Genomic DNA, 15,509 nt, shown 5'->3' on the forward strand with positions numbered 1-15,509 from the left:
ATACCTGGCATTTTCTAAAATTGTGTGTGTGTGATATTACATGTATATACATCGATACAGTAAATCTCTATATTTAATTCCACTAACTGCCTTGCGTAATGTAAATGCTCAATAAATGTTGAATAAATGATGAAATTTTCAGCCTTCTAAGTCTTTGATGGGTGTTTCCGTGACGCCTCTGGGCCTGCCTCTTTATTTGGCGTTCACTTCATTGTAAGAGAACTGTAAACCATCCACATTTGTGCCTTGCATTTTCTCGATTAGTTATATATCAAGTTCCCAGCTTGTAAGAGTTTCTTGTGAGCTCATCAGAAATGCAAGCAAAATAGAATGCTGGGCTCATAAATACATTCACCTGGGTGTTTGGACATCCCAAGGCAGAAAATAAATCAGCTTGATCATCTTTTTGATATTCATGGCCATCAATAAAAGCTTACTGAAAGAAGGTTAACCTCCAATTTTGAGTCTCTGTTTGAAAATGTTTTGCATTGTTTTATGTAAGTCCCCTAAAGCCAAAAAGATAGAATTACAGTCAGTGGCCAAAGTTGGGAAGGTAAGGATTTGGTTTAATAATACATGGAAGCTGTTTAGAATTCTCATCCTGAGTAAAAAAGCCAATTAACACCTGCCTTGCTGACTAATTTACTTATATTCCCAACACCTTTTCTGTTTAACGTGGCTTAGCAGGAGATGTAATTGACAAATCTAAACGAATGTACAGTAAGTTTACAGCTCAAGACCTCTCAGTGGTTTAAGGAAAACCTCATTAAAGATAGTTTCTTATATTTATTTATTTTAGTTGATAGTTTCATCATTTCTACTTAGAACAAGGTCAGAAAACTACCACTTGCATCTCCAAGTGATGATGATAGTAATTATTGTTTGAGCCCCTGTTATGTGGCGCAGCAGACCCGCTAAATGCACACTCCCTTGTTTTATCTTCCCAGGGAAACTGAGGCTCAGAGATGTGAAGTGACTTAGTTAGGAAGTGGCTGAGCTGGTGGTCGATCCCTAAACCTGGCTCCAAAATTCTTATTGTATCCCCGAACCTGTCATGCAGCTGAAGCTGAATATAGACAAGAAAACAAGAACAAGAAAAAATGGGGGCAAAAGAAAACATAGGCTTAAGTAAGCCTGTCCTGGAAAATCCAGGCTCTGTAGAAGTAAATTCTACAGGTAAAATCAAGGAGAAGTTCTCCTCCAATGGAAACCTTCCATGAACATCATATCAAGAAAAGAAGGCTGTCGTACACATTTTGAACCTACCTCCTAGACCCTAGAGCAGAGCAGGTGAATAGAGAATAGAGAGCTACATGCAATACCCCCAATCAAAGGCATTTTTAAAAATTATTTAATATTCCTTGAAGAACCCAAAGACCTGGGTGGAACCAGAAAGAAAAAAAAAAGATCAAAGTAAAAGATAATATTAAGCTTTTTAATGCCTTCTGTTAGGTGACTCGGTTTATATAATCCAATCATTCTCACTCTTTGCCCCAGGCAGAAATTGTTGGGAAATTCATTTCTTGTTCTATCTTTCAGGCAAGCGGTCTATGAAAACTGAGGCTTTACTGTCAATGAGGATATTTGGGCTACATAATCCTATTTCATCCTCATTAAAATCCTTTTTTTATTCCTGTTTCATGATGGGAAAACCAAGCTCGGAGTTCCTGTCAGCACCTTGTAGGTACTCACAAATGCACGCTCAATGTTTGAACTCCGTAACTGTCCAGTTAAACGGCATAGGTCCCCCTGGAGCTCAGAGCTTCTACCCCTTTCGGCAAAAATCCCACCTCTGCGTCACCCGGCCCTTCCCTCCTAGGTTTCCAGTCTCCAGATTTCCCTGCCTAACACGTACCTTGCCTCACCCAAACCGGGTCTCACCTTTTCATCTCCTAGAAGCCAATTCTTCCTTTGATAGCGTGGTTCAAAATTTATGATTATAGATTTAGTTGTATGTCCGTTTATTGCTTGTTTTTCCACAGTGTCTGCGCGAAAGCAGACACCTTCACCACTGAGCCCCTAGCCCTTCGCCACAGCAATGGAACATGGAAGTCGCAATAAATAATGAATGAATCCATCCATGGCAAATGATTTTGCAGGCCTGAATATAAAATAAAGTATTAAAAGGCAATTACCCTTGGTGGGAATGTAAATTGGTGCGGCTGCTGGGGAAACAGTATGGTAGTTCCTCAAAAAAATCAAACATCGCGTTACCATACAATAAAGCATTTCCACTTCTGGGTGTATGCCCCAAAGAACAAAAAACAGGGACATGAAGACATATTTGTACACCCGTGTTTGTAGCAGCATTATTCCCAAGAGCTAAAACGTGGAAGCAAGCCAAGAGTTCATCCACAGATGAACGGATAAACAAAATGTGGTGTCTACACACAAAGAAATATCATTCAGCCTTAAAAGTGAAAGAAATTCTGGCACGTGCTACAACATGGATGAACCTTGGGAACATGATGCTAAAGGAAATAAGCTAGTCACAAAAAGACAAATACCAGTTGATTCTACTTACATGAGGTGCTTATGAGAGGGGGGAGGGGGAGTTGTTTAATAGGTATGGAGTTTAGTTTTGCAAGATGGAAAGAGATCTAGAGATTGCACAGCAATGTGAATGTTCTTAATACCACTGAACCGTACACCTAAAGACGGTTAAGATGGTAAAATTGTATTTTACCACAAGTGGGGAAGATTGTATTTTACCACAATTGGGGAAACAAGGCCGTTACAAACTGAGGGCTGCCCAATTGTATTAATTTATTAAAAACTATCAAACTGTACACTTACAATGGGTGCATTTTATGATATGTAAAGCATACCTAAATGAAGCTGTTTTTAGGAAGGCAGTTTAGAAATTTGGTTATCCCTATAATTGAAAGGGCCATAAATATGGGGGTGTTTTTTTTTTCCTATGTGGGATTGCCAGCATCACAAGCTTGAAAAGGCTAAAATGGTAAGGCTGGTGTCCATAAATCATGATCTGCCACTGCAAAAGTATGCCCCTTTGGGTCTCTAATTATTCATGCCAGGAAACGGCCACGTGGACCGACATGGTAACCATTGCTGCTTAAATTTGGGAAATGTGAGGCTTGGATTCGGGAAGTATAAAGAGTGGCCTTTTTCTCAGCATGGATCAACCTCTTGGAGGCTATGGATTTGCATCGATTTGATATCGGCCTGCCTCATGGAAGGTTTTATTTCTGGAAGGAAGTCTTCAAATTCTAGAGATTTAGAAGTTGAGCTAAAATTGCTTAAGAAATCATGCTTGTAATTCACCAGGAGTGCTTTATTATGGGGCCAAATGTCCACTTTTCTGAGCGTCCTGGCTTGGAGCCCCTCTGTTAGGATGATTTATGGTTGCAAAGGCTGGCTAATTGCAATAATCACCACTTAACTGATGATTCTCCCCCTCCCTCATTTTGGTATCTCAACATGTTGCCATTTTATCAATCCCAAATTGGTATCAAACAATTTCCTGCCCTAATTAGTCTTCCTAGTTGCTGCTAATATATGGAAATCTACAAGTGTATACTCAAAAAAAAAAAAAGAAAGTATTAATACTCCAGAGTTCGTTAAAGCAGAAATGAAATGTCAGCAAGAATTTCTCCTGCCAGTTCTTCATTTGAAGACTAGATGAACAAAGCATGAAAAAATTGATGTGAGGGGTACTTTTGTCCCTCAGCCACTTGACTAGCTCACTCTAGTCCAGGCATGCAGGTCTTGAGTCAATCTCAGGCACTCACGTGCTGTAGAGAATGTTGATTCTCTTAAGTCCACAGCAGAGGTTCTCAATGGGGGGGTGATTCTGCTCCCTCCCCAACCAGGCGACATTTGGCAATGTCTGGAGCCGGTTTTTGGTTGTCACAACTCAAGAGGGCTACTGTTATCTAGACGGTAGAGGCCAGGGGTCCTACTAACAGCCTACAATGCCCAGGAGAGCTACCCCACAAAAAGGAATTATCTGACCCAAAATGTCAATAGCACCAGAGTTGAAAAACCAGGACTATAGGCAATATGATTTCAAGACCATGTTAGCATCGACCTAATATGTTTTTTTAATAGTAAGACGTTGTCTAATAAAGCTTGAAATACTAAATCACAATCAAATCCTCTTATCTTTTCCAGGGGAGCCTTCTTAACCTCCCCCAACTAAATCAAACCCCTGCATTCTTGCCTTTTCCCTCAAAGATTGCACAACTGCAATCTTATATTCACTCATGGGATGATTTGAGTAATTTCTCTGCTTCCTCTGCAGATCAGAGAAAGATAACATTCTAGTGAATTTTCTTCTAATCTTTCTTCTATGAATATCATACCTTTAACATAATTGACATCAATTTGAAAATACAGACTGGCATTCTGTTTATTTCACTGAACCAGGGTGTCATAAGCCTTGCCCTCCACAGTAAAAAACAAACACTTTGTAAATGTGTTTTATAATGTAATTTTTTTCACTCTGGAAACACACCTTTAATTTGCTTAACCAGCCCCTGATATACATTTGAGTTGTGTATCTTTATTATGGATACTATTTCAGTGGTCATCCTGTTCATAGAGCTCTGTTCAAATTTTGGATTTCTTTCCTTTTCTTTTGTCCTCAGTCGTTCTGAAATGAATGTTGGTGTTTCACAAATTTACAACCCTTCAAGAGCATTTTCAAATACTATCTTATTCCCTTTGCGGGCTCTTGTGCAAGACACGAGCCTCGGTAACATGAGTGATCAAGCTAAATGGGTAAGCCCATAAACATGCTTATCAGAATGCTCACATATTTCGTAACTGGACAGGAGAAACATATAGATTTTCAAAAACAAGTCGAAGGTTCAATTGATTGAACAATTTTTCAGCCAAAAATGCTTTCCTTTCCTTTTCCTTTTTTTTTTTTTAGCAGTTCTGATATATTGTTTCAAACATTTCTGCACATTGGCACCTGCAACCTTTCCCAAAAGTTCTCTTGCTTTTTTATCTACCAGACACAAATACTGCCTCCCCCTGCCCAAAGGTGCTTATTCTGAACTCTGTCTTAAAACAAAACAAAACACCGAGAAGTCGCTTCTGTAAATCTGCCATAAGCGTTCTTTATTATAACAGACCTTTAGAGAGTTAAAAGGCCAGCACGCAGGAAAGTTTACTGTCATAAATATCTATCCGTCTTTGCAATATAAATTATAATTGAAAATAAACTTGTCAGGGAACTCTCCCCAACACACAAAAAGTGAGACAGTTGGAGCAAGGCAATTAAGAATGTTATTTGGCACAGAGAGAAAAGCAAAGGACAGTCATTGTTAAGATAACTGGTCTATAAACACCTAAATGGATTTTGTGAAGGGGAAGAAAGGATCATCTTTTGACCATGAAAGGGAATACAAAATGTTCTTTTCTTTGTTTTAATGTGTGGAGAGATTTTAACTTCTTTTTTTCTGGCTCGGGCTCTGAAATAAACAAATGGCTTTGGTCCCAGTCTGGCTGGGTCACAAAAGAGCTGGGGGGTACAGGAATGGAGGCGGGGGGCGGGGGGCTGAAGCCCAGACAAGAGTAGAAGAAAGCAAATGCTGAAGAAGAATAATATGGGGGGATGATGAGTGCAGGGGAGTAAATCAAGACAGCAAAAGAGAAGGAATCATATTCCAAGGAAACAGAACGAGAGTTAAGCACAGGGAAGCACAAGAAAGTTTTCACTCATTTCTCACCCTCCAGGTGATCTAAAGGTTAATGTCTGAAAGCCACAACATGGACGAACCCACGAAGACAAACCCCTGTGTGGGTCTTGCCCTTGCAATGTCTGTCCAGGCTGTCTCCATTTCTCTATGCCCTGTCTTCTTCCCCAGTAAATGGGGAGACTAACCTCTCTCCTTGTGGCATTGCCTTGAAAATTAGAAATGATTTTTGTCAAGTCTCTCGCATGTGACTGGTGTTCAGGAAACATCTATCCTTACCATACGCATTTTTTCAGGCTACAGCAGGAATATTTATGTAAGGATCCTCATCATATTAAGTTGACCCACCATATCGGTGAGAGTTTAGGGATCAGAATTATTTGATTTACTAAGTCATTCATTTGTTTGTTCATTCATTCAATGAGTAATTCTTTTGTCCACTATGTGCCAGGCCCTGAACCAGGTGCCAGGAATTTTAGAGACGAAAAATTCAAACAGTCACAGTCTAGAATGTGTGAAAGCTTAATGTCAGCGTCGTGGGCTCATGCAAAAATGGTGACGTATGGTACATGGACTCTGCCTAAAACGGGGCTGGGGTGGGATGAAGTCATGAAAGGCATAACTGAGGACACACCCCCTTCCAGACTAGACATGCTGTGACAGGGGCCGTGGTCATCACATTCACCATCGCATAAACAAATACCTTTAATATATGTCAAAAGCAAGTGCTACGAAAACAGTTAAAGCAAGGTAAAGGGATAGAGAACGTCAGTAGATGCTTCTTTGTAAGGTGATCAGGAAAGGACTCACTGATAAGAAGACATGTGAGCAGAGACATGAAGGAGGTGAGCCATACAGATAACTATGGGAAGAGCATTCCAGGCAGAGGCAACAGACAGTGCAAAGGCCCTGAGGCAGGAACATGTTTGACGTGTTTGAAGAACCTTAAAAAGGCCAGTGGAGCTGGAGTGGAGTAAGTGAGAGGTCATGGGGGTGGAGCTGGATGGCTTTAGTGATCTAGGTTTTTTAGGGGTTTTTTTCTAATAAAAAAAAAAATCCTGGTGAAATAGACATAACATGAAATTCAACATCTTAATCCTTTTAAATTGTATGGTTTAGTGGCATTGAGAACACTCATTGTTGAGCAATCTCCAAAACTGTTTCTATCGTGTGTAACTAAAACTCCACAAAACTCCATTCCTATTAAACAATAACTCTCCATGTGCCCCTTCCCCCCCACCAACTGCACAGGGTTCCAATTTCTCTGCCTCCTCACCAACACTTGTTATTTTATGGGGTATTCTATTTTATTTTATTATTTTATTTTATCTCTGTAGTCAACAGGGGCTCAAACTCACAGCCCCGAGATCAGGAGTCACATGCTCCTTCGACTGAGCCGGACGGTGCCCCTGTTTTGTGTTGTTGTGGTTTTTGGGGTTGTTTTTTTTTTTTATATACAGTAACCATCCAATGGGTGTGAGGTAGTATCCCGTTACGGTTCTGATTTGCTGTCCCCTAATTATTAGTGATGCTGAGCATCTTTTTCTAGGTTTCAAATATATGCATATTTCTGCCCAACAAAAGCTGCTGTTTCTCCATTTATTTTAAGTGCCATCCCACAGTGGCACTTGACCAGGCAGATACCCAAACAACCACGAGGACATGTCACAGATGTTAAGTATAACTCAAAAGCAGTGATGAGTATAATGCTTAGGTCTTAATTGTTGTGCACCAAAGGCATCTAAGAGTTGAAATATTTACTAGGCTTCATCCTAATGTCTTAAGGCTAAGACAAGAGCCGTAAAACACCACCCTCCTTTTTTTTTTTTTTTTTTTTTTGAGATGAAAAGCTGTTGGCGGGTTTGAGCAGAGGAATCACACGTTGTCCTTAGGCTTTAGGAGAAGTCTGACTGCCATGGTAGACTGTGGCACGCGGGGGCGGGGAGGCAGACGTGGGAAGGGCAGCGAGCACACTGCAGCATTAGTCCAGGAGGGGCAGGATGGAGGCTCGGATCAAAGCAGAAGTGGTGATGGGGGAAAACACTTGGACTGGGGGGGTACATGGTGATTGTGTGGCTGATAGGGCTTGCTATGGGAAAGGGAGGTCAAGGATGACGCCCGGGTTCTTGCGCTGAGCGCCTGGAAGGATGCAAGGGCCGTGTGCATGCACAGGCATGGCTGGGGGACAAGCTGATTTCCTGGTGGGGGGAGAAGTGTTGCCTGGAATGAGAGACCTACTTATTTGGGACTTACGTTTGAGATGCCAATTGGACATTCAAGTGGAAACGTCCTATCAGGAGGAGGCTAGACCAGTCTGGAGTTCAGGGGTGAAGCTCTGGAGTCTGGTGACAGCAGCACGAGATGGTATTTGAAGCCTCAGGACTGGCTGGCTCTTCTAGCCAGGGAGGGGAGATAAGCAGAAACGAGTGCAAAGATGAGGCATGAAGAGCTCCAGACCTGAGCGGAGGGGAAGTAGAGGAGGCACCTACCCAGGTGACTAAGAAGGAGCAGCCAGTGAATCAGAAGGACGAAGAAAGAGCCGCCCGGAAAGGAACGTGCTTCGAAAGGGAGGGGCTGATCCCCTGTCTGTGTCAAGGCAGACAAGCACTGGGCTGACCGTTGACTTGGGCCACGTAGAGGCTGCTGGTCATCAGGAGACTCTCCAGGGGAGCCATAGGGCAAAAGCAGATCGGAAAGGGTTGAGGAGGATGGGGGGAGGGGGGAGGAGGGGTGAACAGTCTTCTGAAGGTGTTTCATGGTGAGTGGGGGGAAGGGGACAGAGTGCGGTGGGAAGGAGAGCTGCAGGGGGGATTTAAGTTCAAGGGAGCTACCATAGCAGGTGTTGGGGGATGACAGGAAGGATCCAAGGGAAGGGGGGTTGTTGATAATGCGGGAGAGAAAAGGAACAATTATGGGGCCATGATCCTAAGAAGGTGGGAGTGCATGGGGTGCGGGCCCATCACACGGCACCGTACACTTCATCCGTAACAGCATGGAAGGAAAATATTTGGGTTCACATCGAGGAAAGTAGGTTGATTTAGCTTGGGACCACGTGGAAGTCCTCCACTCATTGCGTCTATCAGGTCACTGAAGTTAGAAATAAGAGCAAGGAAGGAGAGAGGTTGTTGAGAAAGGAAGGGGTGAAACTGTCTTCCAGGAGAGAGGGAGCATGAGTGGAAGAGGGAAATGCAGGGGAGTGGCTGGGCCCAAGTGGGTGGTGGTATACTTAAAGACAAGTTCTTGGGGTTCGCCGTTTCTTCCCTAATTCTTCGGATGTTTCCGTGAAGATGCAGAATGGGCTAAGAGTCAGATTTAACCTGGGCTGCGTTAAGCCAGCAGAGAAAGAACAGAGCGAGGGCGTTTAGGGTGAATGTCAGGGAGTGTAAGGATGGACCGTAGCACCCATACCTCGCAGCATGTGAAGGGGTGAAGGGCAAACCATGACAGAGTCAGTAAATGTGGAGGTTATAGGAAGGTCATGGAACTGGTGGGCTTGGGGTCCCAAAGGGACTGAACTAGAAAGATATTGGGACCCAGTTGAAGGGAGAGATGTTTGAGACTGAGGTGTTGGAGGTGATGTCATTATTGGAAATGGGGAGAGTATGAACACCGGAGTGTGTGCAAAGCACCCTAGTGGAGAGGCAGTCCCAGAACTGAGCCACCCAGCCATGAAAATGGCCCTCTTCATAGGTCTAGACAACACCCAGAATCATTATAGGTGAGCAAGATATTGAGTGACGTAACAAAATCTTTAAGAACTAAGGGGCAGAGGTGCCTGGGTGGCTCAGTCGGTTGAGCATCTGACTCTCTCAGGGTCCTAAGATCAAGCCCCACACTGGGCTCTGTGCTCAGCGGGGAGTCTGCTTGGGATCCTTCCTCTCCCGCTGCCCCTCCCCCTGCTCTCCCTCTCTCTAAAATAAATAAGCAAATCTTAAAAAAAAAAAAAGAACTGAGGGGCAGCAGGGGTCTGCAGAGGCTGCAGTGGGAAGGGGGTGTGGATAGAAATGTCTGAATTCTGGGCCTCCAATGGGCCGAATGGTTTGAGGGAGAAAAAAAGGGATCATTGAGGGAATAAGCAAAGAGCTCACCTAACCTAACTCCAGGGTGATGTACGGTGGTGTCAGAGGGACTCAGCCACCGTTGCAAGGGCTGGAGGGGAAACCAAGAGGCAATTAGAACAAAACGATGTAGGGACATTCAGAGAAAAGGGTGAGCATAAGGGAGATTTTGCCATGAGGGACCAGAAGACCCTGGGGAAATGTTGGGGGGTCAGGGGTGGGGGGGAAGATTGGGTCAGAGAAGTCACTGGATTCACGGACTTAGTTACTTGGGGCCAGGCATGGCTCCAACCACTGTGCATGTGTTTAATCATTTATTCTGGGCGGCAAGTACTATTCTTATCATACTCATTTTCCAGGTGAGGACGTTAAGATGAGAAAGGTAAGTGACATGCCCAAGGTCTCACAGTCTTAGGCCGACATTCAGAACTAAGTGACTTCCCCAGGACCATACCAGGGATCAAGCAAGCCATGGCCTGAAGGCCAAATTCACCTGCCATTTATTTGTGCATGACCTGCAAGCTAAGAAGGGGCTTTACAGGTGAACATTCGCCATCGATCTGATGACGAGAAACATTTACTTTGAACCCCAATCAAACAAAATGTTATCCTCCCAAAGAATTCCATTCTTCTCATGAGTAGATCTGCACTGGAAAAAATTATAATCAATTATTATTATATTTTGTATTTCATCAGTTGAAAATCTGTGAAAATCTGTTTTTTTTTGTCTTTCATGTAAGAATCTATGTAATATCCTCAGGTTTGCCTCTTGGCCTGCAAAACCTAAAATATTTCACCTGGTCCTTTACAGGGAAAGTTTGCTGACCTCCGGACTGTATTCAAGTATCTCTCAGTAGAGGAAACGCTCAATAAAGGACGGTGGTTAGCGCTGACCTCATTATGATCACTGGAGCCTAATTCATAGGCCTTAAAAATAAGCTGGCTGTGAGTCCAGCCCTGTGGTGTCGCCCAAAAGGTATTAGATAAATGTTAGCTTTTTTTTTTTTTTAAGATTTTATTTATTCATTTGAGAGAGAGAGAGAGAGCGAGCAGGGGAGAAGTCTTCAGGGAGAGGGACAAGCAGACTCCCTGCTGAGCACAGAGCCCACTACTACGGGGCTCAATCCCATAACCCCGAAATCACGACCTGAATCGAAATCAGGAGTCGGGTGCTCAACTAACTGAGCCACCCAGGCACCGGATAAATGTTAGCTTTTGAATGAATAAGTGGGCGGGAGGACAGAGGAGGTAGGCAGGGGGTGGATGAAACTGACAGCATCTTTCACCATGACAGAGAGCATGTCAAGAGGGGGAAAGTCAGAAACAGGGAATTTAGCTTCAGAAATGTTGTTGGAGGGGAGGGTTGATTTGTTCGGCAGAAACCCAGGCAGCGCTAATTGAATCTGAGCAAATCCACTGTTGTCCTCTGTATCTGACCCCTAACAGAAAATTCCATAGCTGTGCAGAAAGCCCTCCCCATATACCTCTGGGATATTTTCATAGGGAGTGTGGTTGGGAGGTATGGGAGAAGATTCTGGAGGGCTGGTCTGGAGAAGAGTTTATCAAGAAAGACCAGTACTTACTGGCTCCAACTAAATTGAAGGCAATGTCCTCAACTGTCCGCACAACTCTGAGAAATAGATATTAATGTAGATGTTATGTTCCCATTTTACAGATGCAGAAATCAAGGATGGGGATAACTGTGACCTGTCCCATGGCACACACCTTGGAAGCAGCAAATGCAGGCTTTGTGTCAGCTTGTCCGATTGCCAATCATCCATTTGCTTCCTCATACGACTCGCCGGGCCCGGCAATGTTCTAGACCCCACGATTCAGCAATGGAAGTCCTGCCTCTTGGAGCTCACCCAGTGGGGAAGACAGATAATAAACAAATAAACCATCCAGAGATAAGTCCAGATTGTTCTGTGGGTCATGGAGGGCATAAACAGGGTAAGATCATCGAGAGTGACTCAAGGTGGAGGCCACCTGAGTTGGGATGTTCTTGGGTGACCCCTCTGAGCTGAGACGTGTAGAGCTGACGGAAGAATATTCTCAAAAACAGGAAGGGCCCCAAGCAGGAAGGAGCTTGAAGAGTTTGAAGATCAGAAATGAGGAAGGTCTAGAAGGTCAGACCGGGAGGAGATTGGTGAGACCCTGGCTCAGCCCTGGAGAAAGTCAGACTCTGGAATTAGGCAGTTTGGGGTCAGAGGCTGCACCATTTACCAGCTGGACAGTGGTCAGCACCTCTCTGAGCCTCAGTTTCTATAACCGTGAAGTGGCAGGAACAGGGTTCCTGCTTCACAGGGAAGTTGTGAGGGTTAAATGAGATTATGCGTCCTGCCGTGGGGCGGCGGCGAAGGCGGGGGATGAGGTGTGCTCATTCAGTGATGGCGCTGGTCTGCACATCACTCAACGGATGGAGGGAAAAGTGGCCTTTCTTTTGTTATTTGTACTCCTTTCTTCTATGTCATTTTTCTTCTTCCTATTTTTAGTTGGGGGGGGGGCAAGATCTCACTGGTTATAGGAGAATAATCCACGTGGAAATGAATTGCTCAGTTGTTGGGAAAACATAAGGCCTGCCTTTATTTATTTATTTTTTAATTGCAACATGGTGGCCGAGATTTTGAACACGTTCCCTGTGTAAATGAGACCCTACATGAAATCTAGGGCTTATGATCTTTGTGATCCATAAGTAGGTTCCCTGGGTGATTGGGTTATTTGACTGTGTATGCCAAATTTGGGGCATTTTTCTGGGGAGAAGGTTTATAGTTTTCTTTGCTTTCTCAGAGGAGCTTCGTGCTCACCTCCCACCGTCCTAAATCTAAACCCAGGATCAGGGTGTCTTAACCTTAGCACTATTGACATATTGGGGGTGGATAGTGCTTTCTTGTGGGGCTGTCCTGTGCACTGTGGGATGTCTGGCAGCATCCCCGACCTCTACCCACTTGATGCCAGGAGTGACCTGCCTCCCTGCCGCCCGCTCCCAAAGTCTGACAACCAAAAATGCCTCCAGATATTGCCACGTGTCCCCTAGATAGGAGGGCAAAATTGCTCCTGGGTGAGAATCCCTGCTCCTAGACCCCACACTGCCCCTGGGGACACTGAGGCATGGAGGGTGTCAACGGCTACCAGTCCTGCATTCTTACGCACCCCATCCCTGTTGCCCTTGAGGGCTGCTCCCACCCCCATCCCCACCCCCAGCTTTCAACAAGACCTCTCTGAGCCACATTCCTCAGCAGGGAGATCATGACTCTGAAGCGAATAATGCTCATGTTGACCCAACCGAAAACTCTTCAGAGGATCAATGGAGATCATAGGTATGTTGCCACTCAGGAGGGTCCTCCCGGAATCAGGACACACATCATCATCACAAATATAAAATATTTTCACAAATAGTATACAAATACTGGGACGCCTGGGTGGCTCAGTCGGTTGAGGGGCTGCCCTGGGATCGAGCCCCGCATCGGGCTCCCTGCTCAGCGGGAAGCCTGCTTCTCCCTCTCCCACTCCCCCTGCTTGTGCTCGCTCTCTCTCTGTCAAATAAATAAATAAAATCTTTAAAAAAAATTATACAAATACAAAAGAGCATTTGATCCAGATTTTTGACTGACCCACCACACACCATCCCTCTCCTTGGTGTGGGCATGTTCGATACACTGTGTCTCTCCCAATTCCCGTCATAACACTGCAACATTGACACTTGTTCCCCGGCTCTTTCCGGAGTATTTACTGTGCGCCAGGCACTGAGCGTCACCACGCCAGTCGGCAGGACACGGGCACCCCTGTCACTTGCTGCTCACGCTGACCCTGCTCTGTGGTTTTTATAGAAGACGTTTCACACTCGACATTGTATTATTACGTGTTTCTTTGTCACATCTGCTAGCGCGGCAGAAGCTGGGATTTGGGACGATTTCTTTCGCTTCTGAATCCCGGCCTTTACGGCAGGGTTTGGTTCATAGTAGGGAATCCCATGCAACTTTTCCAGAAGGTTGTTGGCCCTTAAAGGAGAAGTCTGGCATGGGGATAGAACGCAGGGGGACACTGGTTTGTATAAGGTTTAGGACGTGCAGGAGCAGAGGATGGTCTGGGGAGAGAGCATTCAGTAGGAAGGGACCAGGTGCTTGGGTGCCTCCCCGAGGAGCTGGGGCAAAAGGGATGGTGCTTGGGGCTGTGATCACAAAGGAGGTCAAGCCCAGAGGGTGAATGATGGTTAACCAAGGGGCTCTCCCCGGAAGGAAGGCAGGACTTGTCTACACTCCTCAGTATCTTGATGCTGCTCAGAGATTAAGTTAAGGGCTGGACAAAATGCCTATCGGATTGAGAGATAAGGCCTGGGAGGCCAGGAGAGAGCTCTCAGTGACACGTGTAAGGACTCTTTCCACAAAGGGTGGAGGCTGAAGTGGGGGCCTGGGAATAAGCGGGGCACGTGAGGAGAGGAAAGAGACAGGCCAGCAGGTGAGGGGCAACGGAGGGTTTTTTTTTTTTTTAAGATCTTATTGATTTATTTTGGAGAGAGAGCACGGGGGAAGGGCAGAGGGAGAGAGAGAATCTCGACTCCACACTGAGCGCGGAGCCCGACTCGGGGCTCGATCCCACAACCCATGAAATCACGACCCGAGGGGAAATCAGGAGTCTGACGCTTAACCAACCGAGCCACCCAGACGCCCCAAAGGAGGGTATTTTTTTAAAAGACGGGAGAGATTTGACATGCTGGAGGGTGGATACCATTCTAAAGGCAAGTTTGCGTATTCTAGAGGGAGAGAGAGCAGGAAGGTTCTGAGGTGGCAGGAGGGGCTGGGAGGGGTGGATCTTAGGTAGAAGGAGGACACCCTTCAACAGGAGGAAAGAAGCTGCGGACGTGGGCAAAGCCAGAGAGCTTCTGAGGCAGGAAATCCCTCCCAGAGTGTCCTTGCTCTGCTCTGGTTCATCTATCCGGGCCTCTTCCCCACTCTGCTCGGCCACCTGCCCCTCTCACCTTTGCTCAGCCTCCTGCATTTGCTTCACTTCTCCCTCTGCCCAGAGCACCTGCGGCAGAGCCCCCCGTGGCCCGGCCCCTCACTCCACTGGGTCTCTGCACTCATGTCTCTTTTCTTCTCTTTTTTAAAGATTTTATCTATCTGTCTATCTATCTATCTATCTATCTATCTATCTATCTATCTATCTATCTATCTGTCTACTTATTTATTTAGAGAGCATGAGCAGGGGGAGGAGCAGAGTGAGAGAGAGAATCCGGAGCAGACTCCCTGCTGAGCGTGGAGCCCGATGGGGGGCTCGATCCCATGACCCTGAGATCACAACCTGAGCCAAAATCAAGAGTCGGGCGCCTAACTGACCAGCCGCCTAGACTCCCCTGATGGCCCTTTTCCAGAAACCTTCCCTGACCATCCCATGGGTAACAACATCCTCCCGCCTTCAAGGTCCTCGTGATCATAGGCATCATGCCCTCATCCTGCTTGAGTTTCTTTGCATGGCACCATCCTGCACTGTATTAGGTGTTTTCCATTTATTTGTTCATTATCTGTCTGTCTTCATTAGAATTTAGGCTCCATGCCTTTGTCCAGTTTCCTCCTGGCTGTATTCCTACCTCCTGGCAGACACTAGATGCTTGAGAATTGTTTGTGAGTAAATGAATGGATCCAGGAATAAAGCGGGTTTATATATTTGGGTGGGCAAGCTGGGGGTTTCCCCTTCTTTTTTTTTTTTTTTTTAAGATTTTATTTATTCATTTGACAGAGAGAGACACAGCAAGAGAGGGAACACAAGCAGGGGGAGTGGGAGAGGGAGA

The sequence above is a fragment of the Zalophus californianus genome, chromosome 8, assembly GCF_009762305.2.
Source record: "Zalophus californianus isolate mZalCal1 chromosome 8, mZalCal1.pri.v2, whole genome shotgun sequence".
NCBI classification, from domain to species: Eukaryota; Metazoa; Chordata; class Mammalia; order Carnivora; family Otariidae; genus Zalophus; species Zalophus californianus.